Below are 10,930 nucleotides of genomic sequence, written 5' to 3' on the forward strand. Positions count from 1 at the left end.
CCATAAATCTTGATTCTTACCTTGTCAAACAAAGCCGCATTTACAAATATAGACTTTATTTTTTTTTAGAGCACTTTTGGTTCACAGCAAAATTGAGAGAAGGTACGGAGCTCCCATTACAACCCCACCCCCAAGTGCACGGCCTCCCGCACTGTCCACACCCTCCCTGATCATCATCTCTAATAATCACCTCTCACAGAACGATCTAAAGGGGCCGAACCATTTTTTTTTTCCTGAATCTCATGGGGTAACTTGCCTTGTGTATATAGTCACACTCGAACCTGGCAAAAAAATTATGGGAAATGTCTCTATGCTTGATAAAACCATAATTCAATAAAACTACCAATTTTGCCTCTGTGGCTCCAAATTCTACTCTTTCTCCAAAGAAATCAAACTCTTTAAACCTGTAGCAACATTTTTTGGGGGAGCTGGGGTTGCTGTTTTGTTTCAAGGGGTTGTCCACATAGATCTTCTGTAACAGGGAGAAAATTCTTTCACCTCTTCAGGACTCAGCACCCATCTCAAATTTGATCCCTTTCCCTTTGGGGCCTGAGTCCTTTTTTTCTTTTCTCTGCTTCTTTGGGGTTGTTATCAGAACCACTAGGTTTGGTACTTCTTCTCCAATAGCCTGCGACTTAAAATCCATGACCCCCAGGGATGTGCCCACACATCATCTTCGTGTAGAACAACAAACTTTTCTCTATGCAGTCTACGTATTCACCTTTGCTGTCAACCTTCTGGTACTTCTCAAGTGTTGTTGTTTTTTTTTTTTTCTCCCGATGATCGCCCTAAAGTCTGTTTTCTTTCCAATTCCCAGGACCCGGCTGGACATTGTGTGTAATCCAGGTAAAGTGCAGTAGCTGCTTCACGCTGCCTTCCACAGGGAAGAATCTGGAGTCCTTCCAGATTGCTAAAAGATGGGAAAGCCCAAGCTGACTTGGTAAAGAAGAGAGCTTCAGTTTTAAATTCCTTCCTTGACGGAACCTGGACTTGCTTCCCTCTTTACTGATCACCATCCCAGGCCGCGTGGTTACAACTACCAACGCTGGGTGTGGTGTAACGTGTTTAAATTGAATTACTCCTGACTCCTAATCGTTCATTGCCTTGAGTTTTTTTCTGTCTTGACTCCCTATGTAGACTGGGAGTTCCTGGGAGGGAGAAGCCATCATATTCTTTCTTTCCTTTCCCTCCCCCCATTGCTGAGATACAATTTCAATATGATAAAACTCACCAATTTGGGGTGTATGATTTGGTAAGTTTTAACAAATGTTTTCAGTCTTGCAGCCAACACTACAATAGTGATAATAGAACATTTTCATCATCCTAAGAAGTTTCTTTGTGCTACTTTACAGTCCCCTCTCCTCACTCCAACCCCTGGCAACCACTGATTTGTCACTATATGTTACCTCTTCTAGAATTGTATAGAAGTGGAATCACACAGTATACACGCTTTTACCTTTGGCTTCTTTGACTTAACATGCTTGAGATTCGTCCATCGTATACCAGTAGTTCGCTCCTTTTTATGGCCGAGTGGTTTTCCACTGAATGGATGATTTGTCTCTCCATTCACCAGTTGACAGACACTTCAGTTGTTCTCGGTGTTGGAGCTACCATGAATAAAGCCGCCTGAATTATCTGTGGACCGGCCTGAGTGTGGACATGTTTCCTTTTATCTTTGGTAACACAGAGGCAATCTAGGAGTGGCCTAGGAGATTGCTGGATTGTAAAAATCGCGTTCTGAAAGTTTTCTAAAATGATCGTACAATTACACAGTCCCGTCTAGCAATAAACGAGAATTCTAGTTGTTTGGCATTCTCACCAACACTTGGTACTATCAGTCTTTTAATTTTAGCCATTCTGGGATGTGTGGAGTTACTTCATTGTGGTTTCATTTCCCTTCGCGATGACGTTGAGTGTCTTTTTCTTGTGCTTATTTACCATTCATATTATCTTCCTTTGTCAAGTGTCAGATCTTTTGTCCATTTTGGGGCGGTTAAGAGTTCTTTATAGATTCTAGATACGTCCTTGGTCTGCTATATACTTGTGAATACTTACTCCCAATCTGTGGTCTCCCTTAACAGTGTCTTATAAAGAGCAAAAGTTCAATGTGATGAAATCCAACCTAGTGGTTTCCTGCTTTCTCTTTGATGTGTCCTTTTTTTTTTTAAGATTTGATTCGTTTATTCATGAGAAACACAGAGAAGAGGCAGAGACACAGGCAGAGGGAGAAGTAGGCTCCATGCAGGGAACCTGATATGGGACTCGATCCCAGAACTCCAGGATCATGCCCAGAGTCAAAGGCAGACGCTCAACCGCTCAGCCACCCAGGGATCCCTGATGTGTCCTATTTAATAAATCTTTGCCTAACCCAAGGTTACAAACAAACCATGCTCTCTTTTAGGAATTTTAAACTTTAGCGCTTACATGTAAGTTTATGATTAACTTCAGGTTGATGTTGGTATATTATGGGAGGTAAAACTTGAGGTTCCTTGTGCTTCCTATGGATATCATGTTCCAGCATATTTTGTTGAAAGCACTACCCTCTCCTCATTGAATTGCCTCATCAGCTTGTCAAAAATCAACTTATCAGATATCTGCTCATCTATTTCTTGATTTGTTCCTGTTATACTCATCTACAGGTCTACCCTTATGTCAATAGCACCTGTCCCATTACTGTAACTTCATAATACATCTTGAAATCAGGTAGTGTTAAGTCTTCCAGCTTGCTTCTCTTTCCTCTTAAAATGTTCTGGTTCTTTTAAGTCCACTGCATTTCCATATATATTTTTTTATTTTTATCTTTTTTTAAGATTTATTCATGAGAGACACACAGAGAGAGTCAGAGACATAGGTAGAAGGAGAAGCAGGCTCCCTGTGGGGAGCCCGATGCGGGACTCGATCCCAGGACTCCGGGATCACACCCTGAGCAGAAGGCAGACACTCAACCACTAAGCCACCCAGGTGCCCCTCTATATAACTTTTTAAATCAATTTGCCAATGAAAGGATGGAAGTAGGTCTAGGTAATTTATGTATTTCAAGGAATTTATCCATTTCCTTGAAGTTGTATTTATTGTGTTGCATAGTATTATAACACTCCCCTCCCACCCTAAGCTCATCCATATGATTAACTTTGACCAATGCTATGTCAGTGGACTTTTTTTTTTTAGGTTTTATTTTATTTGAGTGGAAGAAAGAGCACACAAGCAGGGGGAGGGGCAGAGGGAGAATTTATTTATTTGCAGTATCAAGAATATCTTATTTAAATTTTTTTATCTTTTTTTTAATCTTATTTAAATTTACAGCTTAATGTGATGATGCCTTCTGTAAGCAATTTGGGCAACTTTTTTCCCCCCTTCCCCATTGGTAAAAATGATTTCTTTTGGGTTTTTAGGAATGTCTCTAACTGCAGGTAGGATGTCATTATTAGTTTCTAGGACTTCCTCTTCGAACAGATGATCTGGTCTCAGGTTATTTGGTAGCCTCCTCTTTTTCAACTGTTGGCAAACTGATTTTATGATATTCCTCCTGCTACCCTTTTAAAAATATATATTAATTAACTCAAGTCCATTTTAAAAATGTACTGGAAGCATGATGATGTAAAGGAAAAGACATGGGCCTCAGAACCAAGTCAGGTAAGATTTTGAACCTCAGTTCTATAGATGAGATTAGATCCATCTGTCTAGATAGAAGCTTGTCAATTTTATCCATCATTAAAAAAATTTTTTTTTAAAGATTTATTTATTTGAGAGAGAGAGAAAGAGCAAGCATGGGTGGAAGGGCAGAGAGAAGAGAGAGAAACTTTAGCGCTAAGCGTGGAACCTGATGCAGGGCTCCATCCCAGGACCCTGAGATCATGATCTGAGCCAAAACCAAGAGTTGGATGCCTAACCGACTGTGCATGAAGGCACCCCTCATTTTTAAAAAATCTGCTTTTGGTTTCATTTGCTTTCTCAGGCTTTTCCGTTTTCTATTTCATTGGTTTCTGTTACTGTTTCCTTCGTTCTGTTTAGTTTTATCTTTTTCTACTGTTTCAGGGTGGGAGCTTAGATCATTAATGTGACACTTCCATCTTTTCTTAGTCAAGCATTTAATATCATAAATGTCCTAAGCACTGCGTTAGCTACATCCCACAGATTTTAATATGCTATTTATGTTGATTCAGTTTAAAATACTAACGCCTTATTATTTGGACCTGAATCATTTAGAAGTAGGCTCTTTAATTCCTAAATACTTGAGATTCTTCAGATATGTTCCGGATTTCTAGTTTAATTCTGTTGTGGTCACTTTATGTGATTTCAATCCTCTCCAGTGCATTGAGTGTTGTTTTATGGTCCAGAATGATCTTGGTCACGATCACAAGTGTGTATGAAAAGAACATTCTGCTAGTTGTCCGGGCAATGTTCTACAGATGTCAGGTTGGTTGACAGTACTGTGCGACTCTTCTCTTTCCTGACGTGCTGTCAGCTTGTGCTATGAATACTAAAGGACAAATGTTGGAATCTCCACCGTAAATGTGAATTTGCCTTGTTCTTCCTTCAGTCTCGTCAATCTTTACCGCAGGTATTTTGAACCTCTCTTATGACACGTATATTTAGGATTGTTATGTCTTCTTAATGAACTGAATTCTATGACCTTTTGAAATGTTCCTCTTTATCTCTGGGAACATTTGTTTATTGTTCTGAAGCCTACTTTGACTGTAATACAGCTTTTTGGGGGATCCCTGGGTGGCGCAGCGGTTTGGCGCCTGCCTTTGGCCCAGGGTGCGATCCTGGAGACCCGGGATCGAATCCCACATCGGGCTCCCGGTGCATGGAGCCTGCTTCTCCCTCTGCCTGTGTCTCTGCCTCTCTCTCTCTCTCTCTCTCTCTGTGACTATCATAAATAAATAATAAAAAAAAATTAAAAAAAATACAGCTTTTCGGTTAGTGTTAGCATGATACATTTCCCCTTATTTTTATTTGTACCCTCGTATTTAAAATGGGTTTCTTATAGACAATGCATGGCTAGGTCTTGCCTTTTTGTCCAATTTGACAATCTCGGTCTTTTGAGCGCTTAGAACATTTACATTTAAGGTTTAATAAGGTCGATATGGGTGGTTTTAAATCTACCTTCTTGTTGTTTTCTATTTATCTTAATCTGTTTTTTCTCTCCTATCTTCTTCTTTTGGATTGTTTTTTAATGATTCTGTTTCCTCTCTACTATGGCTGATTAGCTATTCCTGTTTTATTTATTTAGTGGCTTCTTGGGGTTTATTATATGCATTCACTTACCACAGTCTGTATTCAAATATTATGCATATAGAGTGAGGCCCTTACAACAATACACTTCCAATTTCTCCTTCTACACTTGTGCTACTGTTGTCTGCAGGGAGCTGTGGCTGATTCAAGTGTGTATAACCATGTCCATGATCAGTATTCCCACAATACAGCAGCCTGCACACAGAGCCCACTCTATAGGGTAAAGAGAGAAATGAATACATCCCATGTTAACAATGACATCACTTGTTTGGAGGAGAGGCCGACTGCACAGTCACCAATTAATAAGAACAGCTACCAACCAGCCATAGCTCTGGAGCAGAGCAATTAATCAACACACCCGCTGGCTCAATTATAACAACTCAAAAGCAAGCTACATAAGAGGAAATTAGCCTCATAAACATACCCAAAAACCCCAAGTAGATTTTGTTCTTTTCCAAGGCCTCCAGCTGTGCTAGACATCAGCCCTTTATTTGCTGGAACATGGTGGTGCCTAGGAGAGAGTCAGGAATTTCCATGGCAAAGGCTGGGGAGGCTTGGAACAGCAGTTACTTACCAAGCAGTTTGGAGGTATTTCAGTATTTTTACACTGGACAGCCATTCAGGTGCGTGCCAGCTGTGATATGCCCTAGAGGTAGATAATGTGAAGCACTCTCCTATATACACTTCTCTATGGAGTCTTCAATGATCTATGGCATATGTGCTAATATTATAGTGGGATAGAGTTCTCCGAGGGCATGAGAGGGGTATCTAGGTTGGTCCCTAAGGAAAGCCAGACATAGGAGGCACAGCAAAAAGAAAACATTCGGAAGTGTGTTACAAATCATAATGGCAGGTATTTAGTACTTGCCATCTACAGGTACTGTGTGGTGCAAGTCACAGTCACTATCTCTAAACCTCACTGCTACCCTTGAGAGCATATTGTTATTCTCAGTCTACAGATGAGGAATTGGAAGCATGGAAAGATTTGCGCCAGGTCACAGTGAGGAGGCAGACATGTATCCTATTCATCCCACTCATTGCAGTGCTCCCTCTGATCAAGGCTATTCCTTCCATTATGTGAAGAATTTGTTACTTACACGGGTTTCATTTGTATTAAATAGTGTCAAGCAACAGCAAATAAAGCCCAGGCTCATGCTTTCTCTCTCTCAATTCCTGAAAGCTCCCTTTAATTTGCTTTCTCATTCTAGAAGACGAATCATGGCTTGGAGCTGGAGGAACAATATGGGTTACCCAAGCTCCATGATTGTGGGAAACGAGCCTCATAAACATAGTATGCAAGCAACCCAACCCCAAATCCCTTAATTGGTGCCACAAGGTATGATCCTCAGAAGGCAGGCCTCTCCAGAGCCTGCAGTCTTCCTTAATTTGACATTGTCCAGATGGTGTGTGCAGCAACTCTTTAAACTGGAAGTGCCTCCTGCCTTTTAATACTAAAACAAAGGACTAAAAATAAGCTTAGAATTTTATATTCTATTTTATGGCTGCATCTTTTCTCTTAGTGAGTGTGGTCTTTTGGATGGGAAACTGCCTCAACTTGCTCAGTAAAGATCACAGCTTGCAGCCCCTTGAGCCTGACAAATCTTTCTTTCCTGAAAAGGAGCAACAGGAACTACTGGTCCCAACTCAAAAGCTGTGAGGATTTTCCATAACAGCAAACTCCCAAGTCTGTGGCCAGCATAGGAAGTACAACCACTAATGTAATAAGCGAGGTTTAGTTTAATAATCAACACACCTATTGGCTCAATTATAACTCAAAAGCAAGCTACATAAAAGGAAATTAGCCTCATAAACATACCCAAAAACCCTAAGCAGATTTTGATGTTTTCATCCTCAATGCAACAAAGCTTCACGCAAGAACTCTTGGGACCTTTATGAACTCACTAAACATAAAAAAAAGTATCCTCAAAGACAGGGGTAAAGACCCTTCACATACTTTTACAGTATTAATACTTTTGTGTGACCTGATATATAGGTGATTCAAAAATATTTTTCAAAACCAATTTATTTTTTTTTAAGATTTTATTTATTTATTCATGAGAGACACGGAGAGAGAGAGGCACAGACACAGGCAGAGGGATAAGCAGGCTCCGTGCAAGGAGCCCGATTCAGGACTCGATCCCAGGACCCCATGATCACGTCCTGGGCCAAAGGCAGGCGCCAAACCACTGAGCCACCCAGGGATCCCCCAAAACCAATTTAAAACATTTTATGTAAAATTTACCATCTGACAACTAATTTTCACTAAAAGGCTTGAGATGATTCAATCAGCCTTACTCCATACTTGGAGATCACTGATCTAATTAAACCTGAGTGATGAGTTTATTTTCCTATTGAACATAATCATGCAGAGAAAATTGGGGAGTGGATGAACGGATGCCCTGAAGTAAGTTTCTGAGGATCCTTTAGGAGTCGGTGTGGGTATTGAAGGAGACCCTGTGGATAATCAGTCCTCTGGGCTCTGCACAGCAGCCACCTTGACAACATGTAAATTAAAGTGACCAAGACCAGTCTAAATATTTGAGAAGTTTCCTTAATTTCTTTTTGCTCACAAATACCTCCTCTCTTAAACTTCAGCATAAGCACTGTTCTCCGATGGCAGATGAAAAAAACCATACTCACAACCTCTTCAAGAGGAGCAAGGGATGGGAGGCAGTAGACGAGGATAGAACAGGTCTGAATTTTTCCTCAGCTGCTTCAACTTCCTTATGTTGGTTAAGATTCCTCCAAGAATCTGGCATTTAACTGTTAAGACATCTTAATTTCAGGATGTACCATGAAATTGATTTTTATGTCTTCATGTGAAATGTAAAGTTGGTCAATGCAATGAACTCTGGTGTATAAACAGTATCAAGATACAAAGTAAGTTCATTTATGGATCTGTTTGAATTTAAATGGTAGGTGGAAAAATAAAATGGTAGGATTTTAATTGTTTTATGATTTTATTTATTTATTGGGGGTCAGGGAGCACAACTAGGGGAGCAGCAGAGGGAGAAGCTGAGTCCCTGCTGGGCAGGGTATCAGATGTGGGGCTCAGCCCCCAAACTCTGAGATCATGACCTGAGCAGAAGGCAGATGCTTAACTGACTGAGCCATCCAGGAGCCCTATGTTTGGGGGGATTTTATAAAGCAGTTCAGAGAAGGTGGTGGATATGCAGATTGTTATGAAATGGCAGACGCTACCATGATGTAAACTCATTCAAGTGTCCACAGTTAATAAAGATTTGTATGGGGTGCCTGGCTGGCTCAGTCAGTGGAATGTGCGGCTCTTGATCTCAGGGTTGAGCACAAGCCCCATGATGGGTGTAGAGATCACTAAAAAATAAAATAAAATAAAATCTTTAAAAAAATAATCTGTATAGTGGTTAAGAGCAGGCGCTCTAGTTCCAATCTTTGTTGCATTATTTGTATGACGCTGGGAAAATAATTAAGCATTTCTATGCCTAAATTTTCTCACCCATAACATTTATTACCTCCATCATTCAAGAAATCATACTAAAAACACTTTGGGGATTCAAAGATAATCACATATATTTTACTTTCAAAAAATGTTTAAACTTAGTTGGAGACAGAAGCAGTTAGTTGGAGACAGAAGCAGTTAATTATAAGAGGGATGTACAGAAAGAGCATGGACCCTGGGGCCTCCAGTTCCAAGACTCTTTGAGAACTAGAGCAAGTTATTTAGTTCCTGGAGCCTCAATTTCTTTGTTTCTAAAATGGTGAAAACACTAGTCTTCATATCTCAGAGTGTTTCCCTGAGAATTAGATATGTTCAATACAAAGAGCTCATCAAAATCACAGAGATACCACTTTGCAGCCATTAGAAAGGCTATTACCAAACACAACTAAACAAAACAAACCACCAGGAAGTACCAAGGGCTGCTTAAGGCATGGAGAAAGCGGATTCCTGGGGCACTGCCCATGGGAATGAATGTAAAATGTACAGACTCTGTGGAAAACACTGCGATGGTCTCTCAAAAAAAGAAACAGCATTACCTTATGACCCAGCGATTCCAATTTTAGGTATACATCCACAAGAACTGAAAACAGAGACTGACTCAAACAGACCTCTGTACAGCCACGCTCGAGCAGCGTTGTTCACAATAGGCAAAAGCTGGAAATAACCCAAATGTCCATCAACAGATGAATGGACGAGCAGATAGGGAATATACACACAATGGAATATTATTGCAGCCTTAAAAGAAATGTGTTCTGATAAATGCTATGACATGGATGAATCTCGAAAAGACTAAGTAAAATAAACCAGACACACACAAAATATTGTATAATTCCATTTAAATGAGGCCCCTAGAACAGTCAAATTCATAGAGACAGAGAGTGGAGTGGTGGTCATCAAGGGCTGGGGGAAGGGATAAATGGAGAACAACTGTTGTTTAATGGGTAGAGATTCGGTTTGGGATGATGAAAACATTCTGGAAAGGTACACTGGTGATGGTTGTACAATAGGATGAATGTTAATGTCACTAAACTACATGTTTAAAAATGGCTAAAATGGTAAATTTTGTTATGTATACTTTTTAACTATCCTTAGTGCTTTTAAAAGAGTTCAGCAGAAAAAACTGTTTATAGCCAGTAGACTATAAATGCAGGCAAGAAGATACCATCGGAGCTAGAACTTAAAAAATGGGTAAGATGGATAGCAGTTATAGTAATTAATAATATCAGTATTTAATGAATCAAAAATTAGATGTTAAGTGATAGGGTCTTGCAAATGCTTTTGTCAAAATTAAAAATAATAAATTGACAACTACTGTGCTAGGCATAAGGGTTATATTGATAAAAATATAAAACCTGCTCTGGAAAAGCTCAAAATCCAGTGAAGAAGTCTGAAACACAAATAGATAAGCATGGAAAATACATACATTCAAGGATCAAGCAAAGCCTCTTATGATCTAAATCTTCATTTTATTGGATAGTTTGCAGTAGTTGATATTATACTTAAAAATCTGTAAAGAACTCTCGTTACATTTTACACCACCTCCTTTCACAGGGGCCATGCTAATCTCTGTATGTTCCAATTCTAGTATATGTGCTGTTGAACCAAGCACGCTGGTTGCATTTTAGATCATCTGCTTTTCCCACATCATCCTATTTTTCACTAAGTATCCACACTTCCCCTTCACTTATTTCTCTCTTCTACTAAAAACCCAACTATGCCTTTCAATCTTACTCTTTAGTTTCAGCAAAATCACTAAAACCACATTGAAAAAACAGAATAATAAATTAAGTTACAATATATAAAAATTGCTGATTAATTCAAATGGTTTTGACCTACAAAAGCAGCAATTCTATATGGCTCATGATTATGGTAATACCAAACTCCTTAATATTTTTATTTTTTAATTTTTTAAAAAGATTTTATTTATTTATTTGAGAGCATGAGAGAGAGCACAAGCAGGGGGAAGGAGCAAAGGGAGAAGCAGACTCCCCGCCAAGCAGGGAGCCCAATGTGGGACTCAATACCAGGGTCCTGGGATCATGACCTGGGCCAAAGGCAGATGCTTAACAGCCTGAGCCACCCAGGCACCCAGTCCTTAAGATTTTTATGTCTGAACTTTATATATTTAGAAATTAAGTATAACAGCAGTAATAAGATTTCATATTGGTTAAGTGAACTGTTGATTTCCAACTTATAAATCTGAAGGCTGTTTTT

At 39.6% G+C, this 10,930-nt stretch overlaps 1 non-coding gene across 1 annotated transcript; it reads right to left on the reverse strand.

Annotated features, from left to right (window-relative positions):
• Positions 1 to 10,217: 10,217 nt before the first annotated feature.
• On the reverse strand, positions 10,218 to 10,325 carry LOC129508448 (U6 spliceosomal RNA). Its single transcript, XR_008664186.1, has one exon. It is a non-coding gene; the product is annotated as a U6 spliceosomal RNA (small nuclear RNA).
• Positions 10,326 to 10,930: the final 605 nt, after the last annotated feature.

This window comes from Nyctereutes procyonoides, unplaced genomic scaffold, assembly GCF_905146905.1.
Source record: "Nyctereutes procyonoides isolate TBG_1078 unplaced genomic scaffold, NYPRO_anot_genome, whole genome shotgun sequence".
Lineage (NCBI taxonomy): Eukaryota > Metazoa > Chordata > Mammalia > Carnivora > Canidae > Nyctereutes > Nyctereutes procyonoides.